The sequence below is a fragment of the Varroa destructor genome, unplaced genomic scaffold (genome assembly GCF_002443255.2).
Source record: "Varroa destructor unplaced genomic scaffold, Vdes_3.0 BEIS01000001.1, whole genome shotgun sequence".
Classification (NCBI taxonomy): Eukaryota; Metazoa; Arthropoda; class Arachnida; order Mesostigmata; family Varroidae; genus Varroa; species Varroa destructor.
Genome location: NW_019211454.1, coordinates 8,425,035 through 8,437,797, shown reverse-complemented (window position 1 = coordinate 8,437,797; position 12,763 = coordinate 8,425,035). Strand labels below are relative to the sequence as shown.

Genomic DNA, 12,763 nt, shown 5'->3' with positions numbered 1-12,763 from the left:
CCTTACATGTAACTTCACATATACAGGACGAAGGAAGAAACACTAAAGCTTCAGAAGAGGATGGTTATGCAAGTATGTTTTGGCTCAATGCCAAATATTCATCTCAAGTACTCATCAAAGACATTCAAAATACGGAGTGATGAGACTCGTTCGTAAACCCAAACTGTTACAGGGAGCAGTTTGTTGGCCCAAGTGTTGACGACTTTTGCGTCGAGACCAGAGGTCACGCGCTAGTCATGTCGGAGTTGTGCTCATTATGGATAACGTCGTTTCGTCGGACTGGTGTCGGTATCGCTAAGTTGCTGGATCCACCGTTGACTTTTAGCCAGCAGCGATCTCTAAAACCGCTTTTATCGTTCAATGGTTTGCCATTAGACAATCGATTTTCGAGTACTCTAGTAGAAGTCTGTGACAAACGATATTCGGATTGGTTTGTTTTGTCGGTATACAGCAGCTGAATGCTGAATTTTCTGTTTAAGTTGAAGACAAAATTCAAAAATGTTTGTATACACCGAATAGCGATATTGCTTAACTACATTGACGACAATTGCCTCTAATAACGTGCCAGTGCCATCTGATCTTGATCTCGGATGGTCATCGAGGTCCTGCGGTGCAGTCGGACGTACCAGTCACTACAACCATGACCTTTCAAAAGGGTGTGATTAAAATGAATCGTTAATAAGAATCACAAATATTAGTAGCTATGCGTTTGCCTAGGGAAATGTTAAAAGTAATAGTCTGAAACAGTCGTTACTGATAAAAGAAAAAAAGCTATTAAAGTATATTTATCTGAATGGGGACTGATGCGGTTGCATCTTCCGGTACTCTCTTCTATACTATTGACTATTTTTTGATCGAATGCTATTATACTTAGCCTGTTATATGTGTCACGGAACTGGGTAAAAGCCTATTGTAAACGAGTAAAGGCCTAATATAATACTAAAGTTAGCCAAGCTTTAGTCTGTTAGATTCTCAAATGCCTTAAATATTAGCAACGTAGCAAACAATTGCATTGTTTCCTACGTTGATCCAGCAGTATGGAAACTCTTTACTGATCTGTTGTAGATAATCAAAATAAGCTTGCTGCTCTCCGAATCTCTCTGCTCCCTTGGTAAATTATAGGTACGTTAATTTTTCGCTAGATGCTCTTAAAATTTAGAATAATTAATTGCTTTTAGATAATCTAGGTAAATTCAACTTGTAGAAAGGTCCGCATATCGGTACTGCTGGCTTTTCTATTCTTTATTACATGCACATATACAAATATAACTGATGTAGCACCTAACACGAGGTTTCCCCATAGTCAATAAATGCCATTGATGGTACAGATTTGTCAGCTACTTTACTAATTAAATTAGAAAAAAAAATATAGGACTTTAGAAGGTCGTTCTAGATTAAGGTTTGCGTATCTGAAGTGCGTCGTAACAGTAGTAAGTCGTTTATGCTGAATTCCGATACGGGCTTGTTTTGTAGCACGCGAAGAACGTCTTCATTAATTTCTAAGTGGCCGCTTATAGCTTTTCCCTTTAATCAACAGTGACGGAAACACACACCTTTCCTGCATGCGCCACGCCTGCGCCAATGTCATTTTAGGACTATTAAAAGGCTGACGGTGGCTGCCATCTCGAGTTACAGTAGTGAAAAAAAAGGTACTCCTCTATACAGCGCCGTCTCTGTCGTAAAGGCGCAGAATAATTCTTTTGCGAACTTTATTTTTTAGCAGTCTTACGCCGGCCTAGAGGAAATCCAAAGTAATCGTGATCTACAGGCTCCTCCGGTTGAATCCACACACAAAAGCAAATGCCGGAAATCTTCCTGTACTGTGACTGGGTCAAACTACGGGTTACATTGAAACACATGTATAGTTGTTCGCAGTCAGGCCAGAAGAAGGCTGTGCCCGGGGAATCAGTTTCGCTAATGGAGGTCCCTCTATATAGGATTGTGATCTTTTGGATTTTTTCAAGAAGCTTCTTCTTAGTGATGAGTATGTCCGCGTGAATATCCTTCTTAACGTTGGCACTTGTGGCGCTCGAGTTGTTGGGTTCTTCTGTACCAACCGTCCAGTGTGTGATTCGACCAAGCTCCTCCCGAGTTATACTGCGAATGGCTTCATCCGAGCCCTTTTTATAACTAATTAGACGACTAATTGTGAGCTTATACTCATAGGAGTAACTGGCGTATCACTTAGCACCTCCGCTTGACAGGATGGCTCAAGAGTTAGCAGATGTTGTCTGATTTTGCTAAGTGTTTCTTGGAATCCACATTCTCATTGAAGTTAAAGGTCGGCGAATACACGGATAGGGACACCCCCTGGAGTTCACAGTCATGCGACGCTTACATCCAGGACACCGCGCCGCGGATGGAGTGGACGATGGATCGGAAATCCCGCAAGTCGAACAGATGACATGGTCGTGAAAGCATACTAAGAATGAAGGTCCTGCACGATGCGACCTATACAGGCATAATCGTCTGTTTGAGCAAAGGAACTCAACGAGGTTAGATTTACTGCACCTATGTGAAGTTCTAGGGGCAGCCGTTGAAACCACATCCTAAACAGACTCAAAATGAATCCAAGCTGAGGTAATGGGGCGCAGGGGTAAAGTTCAAAGGCTGTTGCCTTGCTTGGTAGAACGCGACAGCAGACGATGATTCGCTCCTTTCCAGAAATTCATCAGCCGCTGAACTCCTTGCACTTCGATGCGCCACCTGCAAAACGATACAGTTGACATTTTTTACTTATTATTAGATTTCCTGCTAGGTTTTTACAGTAAATTTTACAGGTAAGTGCTCCTCACCTAAATGAGCATTTGTCTGTCGCCGATGCTTGCCTATCTCTACTCCGCATCGATTCCGAGGTCGCTATTGAAGCTGTTTTGCTCCATGGAAGTCGAATACGGTGGCAAAAGTTATGTTAGGAAAACCAATTCTAGTAAATATTGGTACGGTAAAAGCGGTAATTAAGTAACTACGTCGTTCGAAACAATCGTTTAAGCTTCCCGTGTTATTTTTAAATGCCAGGTCGAATACGTTCATACTTTTAAGCTATATTTTCAAAATCCTGCATGAAGTTGTTAGAAAGTGGCATTAAAAAGTCCATTACTACTCGTAATGATGGTTGGCCGAATCTGCTTTCAGTCGCATTGTCTTCTACGTCAGACATAGTCGCTTCCATGCCTAAAGTTGTATCATCTGGAACCTTTCTATGAAGACAAATTCGGGCATCGTTGCATTCCCTTTCTACCGTAAAAATCGACTTTCAAACGGCGCCTATTCAACAAACGATGAATATTTGTATACATAGATCAGTCTATTCGAGTGCGTTCAAATACCACCACTATAATCGAGCAGATCGAAACGAGACAAGGAATATGTGCGGAATCTGGCTCGATCTTCAGGGACTTGATCCGCCATTTCAAGAGAGAAACATGCCTGAATCAATAGCGTAGGAAATCTATATAGTTATAGTAAAGCATTTTATGCGGCATGATAGAAATTAAGAACTATGTCTCCCTAATTAAGAACTATGGAGGTCAATTCTACTATCGCTGTAAATCGGTTCAAAGTGCTGTTTATAGAGGCTGGTTTATGTAGAATCTATATGCATATGGTTCCGTGTTATATCTTTTGCGTTTAGTTAGTCGTCGTTTCATTGAGTGTACAAGAATCCTTTGATCCATAATTCTGCGGTTCAAATTATCGCGCCATATCGCTATATATATATCGCCCCAGCCGACTACTGCCGTTGGATATTTTATCTACGCTACGATGTTCCACGTCGATTAGATAAATCGTAGTAAACATGCTAGCAGCGGGGCGTGTACAGAAATAAAGCAGTAGTCCACTATACGTGAAATTAAACAAGATTGATATTATTAAAAAAAAAAAAAAGTATGTTCTAGCCTCGTAATGCTGTAGGAGTTACAATCCCTCTAAAACGAAAAGTTCTTGTTACTGATACCGGACGAACTACTATCTGCAAGTGATCTCGACGAGAAATTTCAACTTATATAACAGTAACTGGAGATCTTCAACTAACCTCTGTGTTTAATAAACTTATATGCGAAATTGTATCGTATCTTTTCTATATCAAAGATTATACAGAACATTTTTTATATAAGACCTATAAGAAAGAAGCGAAAAGTGTGTCTTGAAAGGATATGTTACGTATCTAAACGACATGATTGTAACTGGGAAAAGCTTATTAGAATTGCCCAAACACATTTTCAGTGTCTCTTTTACTTGGACACCATAAGCCAAATATCAATTTGTGCGGCTCAAGCAGACATACCCATGAATCAAAATTCTACAGGTCGATGGATCGAATCCCGCCAATTTTTATTGAATATATTATTATTATTATACTCATGTACGTATAATAAGGCAATCGTATGTACGAAATTACAATTAAAGTAATGGTTAAATCAGCAATTGTAGCTAAGTGTAAAGAAATAAAAAGGCTTTTTAGATAGTTGCGCCTAAATTGAAACAGTTTGTGCTTATTAAAAATCCTTATAGAACCTAACGATACTTACAATAATCGAAGAGTCTAGAGAATCCTCGGACTTGACAGTGTGCATCCACGTGCACAGCCCGATTTATTATCCGTTACGAACTTGCTATAAGTTATACGTACCTTGTTAATCTTCTGACACACTTTGCTCTTACAGGCATATCGTCATTCACCGACAAATTCAGTGGCGTTTCGACTGGCGCTAAAGGATGGTCATTATTTTGACTCATCATTTCAAGATAAGATTCTCAATCTTGTGGACTCCTCTCAAATGCCGTCATCGCACTATTTTCTGTCGGTGAGTGAAAAAACGATCGAAAGCCGAAAACACCTGCTTTTCTCAAAGGTTCAATTGTAATGAAAACGCAGACTGTCTCATTTACTACGCATTTCCGCTCCAAGAGCACTGGCAACCTCCTCGGGAATTTGCTACAGATTATTGATCTGTTCGGCCTTTCATATCTGTGAGAATACGCGCCGTTATCGAATGATTTGAAAGTAACCCTCTCGATTGCAGTGTCACCTATATCGTAAATACTTAATGTAATTTCCCTATGAACCGGCTAGAAAAACCTGCTGTCGGCAGCATTGCAGGGGCCGGCAAGCAAACCGGAATAAATACTATGTTAGCCTTTTTCAAGCGAAACTCACGTACAAAAGCAGATGCTAACGTTCTCCTTTGACGAAGAAACTACCTGAAATGATAGCCGGGTGTCAAAGAAGCGTTGGTATAACTTGTCAAAATCGAACCAAGGGTTGTCCTAGGAGAGGAAGCAGCCTGACCTAACGAATCTTCTTTAAACGCCGCAGTGACTCGTTCAATATCCGTAAGTACCTCAGTTTTTGCTTGTATCAAGTTCTCCGCTGGCCCTAACGGTTGTACTGCGAGCATTCTCACGCGAATCACCCAAACCGCGGCGGTCTTCCATATGTTGATATATCTTCTCGGACAATATAGCGGATCCGATCGTCCAAGTTCTCCAGCTACTGATCGACTGCCTCTTGTAGTCCACTGAGATATCTCCATGGATTATGCGAAGTCCCTGCTTCATCCAGATGGGATCTTTCTGTCAAGAGTGTTGTTTAATTGCGATGGGACTTTCCTCGAATCCACATCTACATTGAAGCCGTAGTTGGGCAAACACCTGAATCATGAGACCGGCTGGGTTTTGTAGGGGCAAAATGCTTACATCTAGGACACCACGTCGAGGAAATGAGAGATGAGGATAACCGATATATTCCGGATAGATAACACGGTCTTTCGAGCAACTAGAAAGGATGGAACCCGCATGTTCGCAGCATACGCAGGCACAAGCTTTGATAAATAAAGACGAAGTCAGTGACTGGAGTTTCACTGAATCCATATCAAGTTCTGCTGGAAACCCATAAAGACGCAGTTGTTCTCGGCCTCAAAAAGTTCAACGTTCTTAACTTTAAATATCTTATGAATTTTATAAGCTACTAGTATTGACAAGCATACGATTACCGTGAAAAACCGAATAGGCTACACGCACATTAGTATATTCTTGTGAGACTGTTACTTACGAAGAATGGTACACTTATGAGGCAGCCGATGTAATCTGGAGGCACTTTTTTCAGGTGATGCTCATGGTGAGGGGCTACTCGAATATGAACTCAGACATAATTTCTAAATACCTTTTTGTTTGCGGCGAAATATGGCTGTCAGGAAGACTACTGAACTACTTTCACCTGTGTTCTATCAAATCAGCCTAACTGATTGCTTCAGTTGTATGTTATTCTGTCACTTATGTTCGAATAGCAGCAATAACTAATGACAAGTAACCCACTTATGTAGAGGGCGCACTATTCAACTGATTTCCCTGTATTTCAAATTCCGAATCCGAAACCTCTCCCAGGGATCGCTTTATAGCGACAGTTTCGCTCCCGTGAAGAGTACTGACCCATTATATTATATACAGGTTAGAGAAAGCTGTTATTTGTACGTGTAGAAGAGCCCAAATAGTCGATACCGCTAACCTATCTATCTAAATCCAACACCTGGAAACAAATATCTGCAATCTCTTTTTTTGCAGCTGTGCCGAACTACAGTTCTTATAACTCTTAAATCGCCAAACCAAGAAAACAGTAGGTTAAATGAAGGTGTTCCATGCTGCCTCTACCATTGTTCTTGCACACAGAAACGATCTGACACACTGATCTTCTCAAGCTGTTGGTAAAAGCGTTACCGGCAATTTCTTTTTCACCACTTGATGCAGTTCCATAAGCTTATCTAATGCTTTCCTAGAGTTTCCTCTTGGTCAACAGCATGTGAGCTTCAAAATATCTTATTGGTTCTGCATTTGTGTTTCTCTTACTTGCCTGCTTAGAATTAATAGCCTGTCGGTCAATATAAACCTGTTGTAAAACAGTGTTGCGCGTTCGCTCGTTGAAGTCATTTAACTGATGAATATCTTGTAGATGTATTGAACCAATCGATAAGTCATTTGTTTTGCAGCTATTTACGTGACCCTTTCATTGAAATCGTCTGTTTGGCCTCGGCGAGCCTATTCCACATTTACAACCAAGCTGGAGCTGGTAGAACGTACGGATAGGAACACCACGAGGACTTAATATAATATGGTCGCTGCATCCTGAACACCAGTTGGCAGATGAAGCTGGTGTTCCTTAAACTGCATTATACTGTGTATATATGCCACAAATTGACTGTAATTAGCATTGTAGAACATCGAAAGGTACATACATGTATGACTATATCTATTAACTGCAGTGTATATCTAGTGCTCTACCTGCAATAGGCCAGATAAGGTAAAGTCACCCTCGCAATGGTGCGGTGGTAACTTGTTTTAGCCATATTTAACTCTGTCATGAATGAAACAGAAAATCGCTACTTCGAAGAGGCAAGTCCACTTTGCTGCGAAGTACTTTAGCAGTCACGACTTTCCAGACTTCCCATCAAGTCACTCTACACAAATAACACAGCGTTATCGTAATCCAGTAAGTTTACGTCAACGGTTACATGCTATACTGGTGTGGCAATGCACTCCGCCTGCCCGGTTAAAAAAAGTGGGAAAAATATACTGGTGCCGATAGAACCAGCGTTTATCAGATGTAGTAAATGCCAGTTGGCCTTTTTATGGTATTTAGAAATACGGAATACGTACGCGTCTCCAACGGGTAACGCTGCTTTATGTGAGACTCGGGAACTCACTAAATGCAAATTACCCCCTTAGGACAGCGACCACGTTAGTGTCAAATTGATCAACCTGCGTGAACCGATTCGAGGCCACTGGCAACAATAAATCTTACCAGACTTTGAGTTATCCACAGTAGCTAAGACTGAATGATAGCGTTGTGGATCAATGGGTGATATTGCTATCAAGAAATGTTTAATGTTGTCGGTGCTAGGCTCTAGGGTTGGTGCATCCATACAAAACTATCGTTTTGGGGGTGATCTTATTACCTTTAAAGTATTTCCTTCATTGATGGTATTACTAAAACTCTTACTAAAAAAATAAAATATTATTAAAACTCTAGATACGAGCTCGTTCTAAATCAAATAATAAATCGACAAACCGTTCGATACGGTTGGCTCATACCGGCACGTTGTTTTGTGTATTTCTCGGCTGACTCCAACGATCCGTCTTTCCTTATAGTTTCATACAAAGATAAGCATGATGAGGGCTGATTTAATGTCCTGCAAGCAGAATGCGTCTCTGTAGTAACAAGGAATAAAACACCTAGGAGGGAGGGAATTATTTTCTGTGCTGAATGAGTATAAATAGGCTAATCGGACCTAGAAACTGAGGTCGATGTAAAGTCGCTATTCTGATGTCTGAGAACTTCCTAATTGAGGGTATTCATAAAAATTAAGCCAAAATTACTATCTTTACCCAGATAGGTGTACAAACCTAGGGTCTCCTCTAAGGACCTGTCAAGTTAGTAAGTGTAATACGAACAACCTAAAGAAACCGGATCGAAGAAGTGAAACCTTTCACCTCTTCTAACAATCGTATTTTTACTGAAGGATCAAAATGTGTTTGTGTCCTGATTCAAGCTGAAACCATTCGAATGTTTCTCAGATTACTTGACGTTGCCACTGTGTTATCATCGCAAAGATCCTACAACGCTCGCTATCCTGTACAAATCAATTGCAAGCCTAATTTGTGGATGGATAGATGTACAAATGTACATACACCAGATCTAAGACGTAATGCAAACTGAGTTTAGAAAGCAACTAGGCAATATTTTCGTACCGATATCGATAATAGGGACGAAATCTCGAGGTTTCAATAGATGATTAATATTTGCCTTTCTTAATTCTACCAGAGGACATGAAGGTCAACAGAGACAACTTCTAATAGGTCCTAAGCGATTAGATGGATTCACATGGATTGTAATCGCTAGGCCGTGAATGCGAAACAAAGGGTCATGTCGTACGCCGTTAATCTTGAATGACAAACTAGCCGTAAAATTCAATGTTTTTTTTATCAGATAGGGCATCAACTGATTTGTTAGTTTTTATCAACCTGATCTTACTAATTAATAATTGAGTAAAAAAATAACATGTTATATAGTAACTTTATATATGTAGTTTATATATGTAATCATAACAAATACTTCATCCATAGCTCTTCAACGATAACCTAATCATGCTAACACCTTAATCTAGTTCGGTCTGTCCTTTGTTCGGAGCATTACGTTCTATGACACAAAACTTCCCTCTATTTTTTGTGTACTGCTCCTATCATCCTACCAGATAGTGATAGGCTTTATGTTAAAATAGAGAATTATATATACATATACAATGTAAACGTTATGGGATAAAATGCCCTGCTCCACTGGAGTGTTACCAAGTCAAGAGCACTCTTGTGTTCGCTAGTGGTAACATAAAATATAAGTATTTACTTGACCTCAACTGAGCGATGGTGTAAAGCTTCGCCTCGTGATATTTGTTCCAATATCCTCTTCCAATAAAGTTTATCCTCTACGTTTCGTCCCGGCCTTCAATCCATTTTTATGGATCATTAATAAGTCGTTAGTTATATGCCAATAATGTTATGGTATGACACACAAATAGATTTTAAAAAGTCCTCCTATAGGCTCACGAATAACTTGTTCACAAGAACCTCGAACCATACTCGTACCCATAGACTCAATTATTAAGTCTCGCTCAAACAAAATTGATATATAAATGATTAAGATACTAATTCTGGGCTAAGAAGGGCCAAAAATACATGTCTAAAAAATATAAATGAACATAAAAACTTCACCAACAAAAAGGACTAACCGTTATAGCTTATTTGGATGATCTAGTTGCTGGTAGCAGTGGTAGTAGTCTCGACAAAAGGGTTAATGCTTGCAGCAAAATTTCGAAGAAATCAGGAACGGGTTTTTAAGCTAGAACCCCAATCAATCGAATCTATATTGAATTGAACTTAGTTTCGCTTCGTGAAAACCTTTTTGGGTTTCTTTAGAAGTGCTCGAAAACCAGTGGTGACTTCTCAACTATCAATAAGGCTTATAATGTTGTTTGGGGTTTTCCGTCCTAAAGACATTGGACGCCTCGAGCCCTTTGTTTTCTCTAGGTGGGTTTCATGTTCTTTGCTAGAAGAACCAACTTTTTTATCTGCGGCAATGACTGCCTCGACTGTCGCGATGCTCAATGTACTTGGCAGATCCTATATTTTTTCTTTAGTGTTCTATTGTTAAGAGAACGTGAAGTATTTGGAGCTGGGGTTATATCGGTGTTTGAAGTGATGGGAAGGGTGAGTATCAATACCCACAGCCCTGGATATGTATTCTGTCGTAGACTGGTCTTTCTATCTACATTTCATCTCATGTAGAACGCTTCTGTAGTCCTGTAAATCATAAAGAGCCATTTTGTACTCTTGTGTTTGGTTCATTGGCTCTATCAGATAAAACCATCCCCTTGAAGTAATACTAAAATCAGCTTCGTACTTCGTCCCAAAGCAACGAGCTCCAGAGTTTAGTGAATGAGAGCCTCACAGTAGCAGACAGACACTTCAGCGATGATTTCTGATCAAAAGCTCGTATTAACCCTCAACCTTTTTAGGCAATAACTATTGATATTGTTGTCTCCGTAATGGCACAGTGGTAACGAGTTTGTACGTTAAACTTATGATCATATGAGGCAGTGCAGCCTTGAAGCACGCCGTGCACAGACGTACAGCTCGTCTCGTTGTATAATTCGAGCTGTATGAAGCACTAGTCGACGGCAAGTACCGTACGTAGTTAGTAACATTTATGTTTTGTCATAAATGCGTCGTTTTCCACAAACTCTACCCTATCAACAACACAATAATGTCACACTCTTATACAAAACACAATACTAAGACCAGCTACAACCATACATTTTTTTAGCCACTGGAAAAATTATTTCTCTATGAATTCCTTGGAATATCGTATGGCCGCACAATGTTACGAATTTCGCTTTGGAAATAAACGCCTGGACGCTTGGTTTTGCGGGTAAAAGCCCTGGCTACTCTGTAACATTAAATCGATCAATACGGGTTTTGTATTGCCCTAAATGAGCAACTGTATAGCAAACGGTTGGGATACAGCCAGTAACACTTTACCTTCAAACGAAATAATTCCCGGACCAAATTCCCACCTGCTTCGAGTCTCTAATCCTTCAAACTAACATCATAGCGTATTCCAAAAGACAAATCACACTACAAGCAGTATCAATTACTCGTTAAACACAACCAACTATAGAAAAACAACCTAAAAATGCTAGGAAAAACGAAGTGCTCCCCTAGAAAAATGATCGCTGTCACAAAACGAGTTCCGCAAAGAGATTGCGCAAGTATGCGACGTCCGATGTTTCAGACGTCGTCGCCGCTTCAGCCGCTGCCTTCGGAGGCCGGACCCGGATTGCGTTGCCCTGACTATCCACTCCCGCCTTGTGGACCCCCACCGCCGATGATCGCCAGAGGTACTGCTATTGCACAAGGGTCTGCAAGCGACCCTGGGTGCAGTGAAGGTCTCGCTACCCCAGGCAGTACGTGCCCGTCGCCGAAATCTATGGGTCAACCATCGAATATGAATCTAGTTGGTGCAAATCAGTCGGCTAAGACAGCCTGCAATGCCAGACCCCGGGGTGGCAAAGCAGGTGTTAACTTTTCACCTATGGCTGTGCGATCCCCATCGCAAGCGACGCGATCTGGTATTCTAGCTGAGTTTTTCTTCTTTCTTATAGTTATTCTCACGTTGGCTATTTATCTTTCGTTAATGACAACCTTTTCAATTAAAATGTTCGTTTCGGGTCACTACAGAAAGAATTAGCGCGCACGGTTCGACGGATCACTGCAGACGAGCGCGTTTCGTGGTTGCTTTTTGACTGTCTCTTGCTTCCTAACCCACCGATATATATCTTCATATTGATTTCGTGCGGCGTTTCGATTTGACCCGATACGGTTTACTTTTATGGCTGAATAGCCGAGAACGTACAACTGCGTGTTTATAAGGTTCTAGAGGAACTTTGATAGTCGACGAAAATTGTGCCGTCGTGCGACACCCTATATGAAGTGGATCTCAAGTAGAGTTTAGCATCAAAAACACTTCACACGCGAGAACACCGGTGCTTCGAATATCGCACAGGAAGTCATTCTCTGTCTAGAAAGTGGCATATAAGGCTAATAGGACAAATAAATGTGTATACTAAAGAGGATAAGTTGATAAACAGATGGGGTGATTTTGTGTGCAAGCTAGGTACCTACTAGAAATAAGGCGACATGTCTAATACATCGGTTAAAAGTATGTTAGTCAGATACACCTGATATAGGGAAAGTAGTACTTTGATGAATGTTATAGGGACTGGATATGGCGCTACCATAGCTGATCACTACGCGTCTCTCCTCTGATTGAGGAATCACTGAGATGTAGGAACGGCCCTACCTTGTCAATTACGTTAGGACGGAAAACGGAAATCTTTGTAAACCTTGATACATTTTCCAGTCTACCTTTAAAGTGATTTGTTTTACGGACCCTCCAATTGAATTTTTTGTTTAAAGACATTACCGTAATGTAGTCTCTTAATTTTAAACTCTCTCTTAATTAGAAACACTAGTGAGCCTCTGTGCGGTAATATTAAATAACCAATATACTCCAAACTCTTGTTTATGGAGAGTATCTAAGGTATTTTCTATGTCAAAACGACCTGGCTCATGTAAATTGGTTTTTCCTAACTGTAGCAAACTGCGATGCACTGACAAGTTGCCGTTACCAAAAAGCGCACTTATTTCCATATAT

At 40.5% G+C, this 12,763-nt stretch overlaps 1 long non-coding RNA gene across 4 annotated transcripts; it reads right to left on the bottom strand.

Moving 5' to 3' along the window:
- Positions 1-1,221: 1,221 nt before the first annotated feature.
- LOC111243037 (uncharacterized) lies at positions 1,222-11,211 on the bottom strand. Of its 4 annotated transcripts, XR_015318488.1 has the most exons (5): positions 11,089-11,145; positions 9,780-10,350; positions 9,398-9,493; positions 8,066-8,186; positions 1,222-2,706 (listed from the first exon to the last, which is right to left on the bottom strand). It is a non-coding gene; the product is annotated as an uncharacterized LOC111243037 (long non-coding RNA). The 4 variants fall into 4 exon arrangements; XR_015318487.1 differs by lacking the exon at positions 11,089-11,145 and having other exon boundaries at positions 9,780-10,798; XR_015318489.1 differs by lacking the exons at positions 9,398-9,493; positions 9,780-10,350 and having other exon boundaries at positions 11,089-11,211.
- Between the last annotated feature and the right edge of the window lie 1,552 nt (positions 11,212-12,763).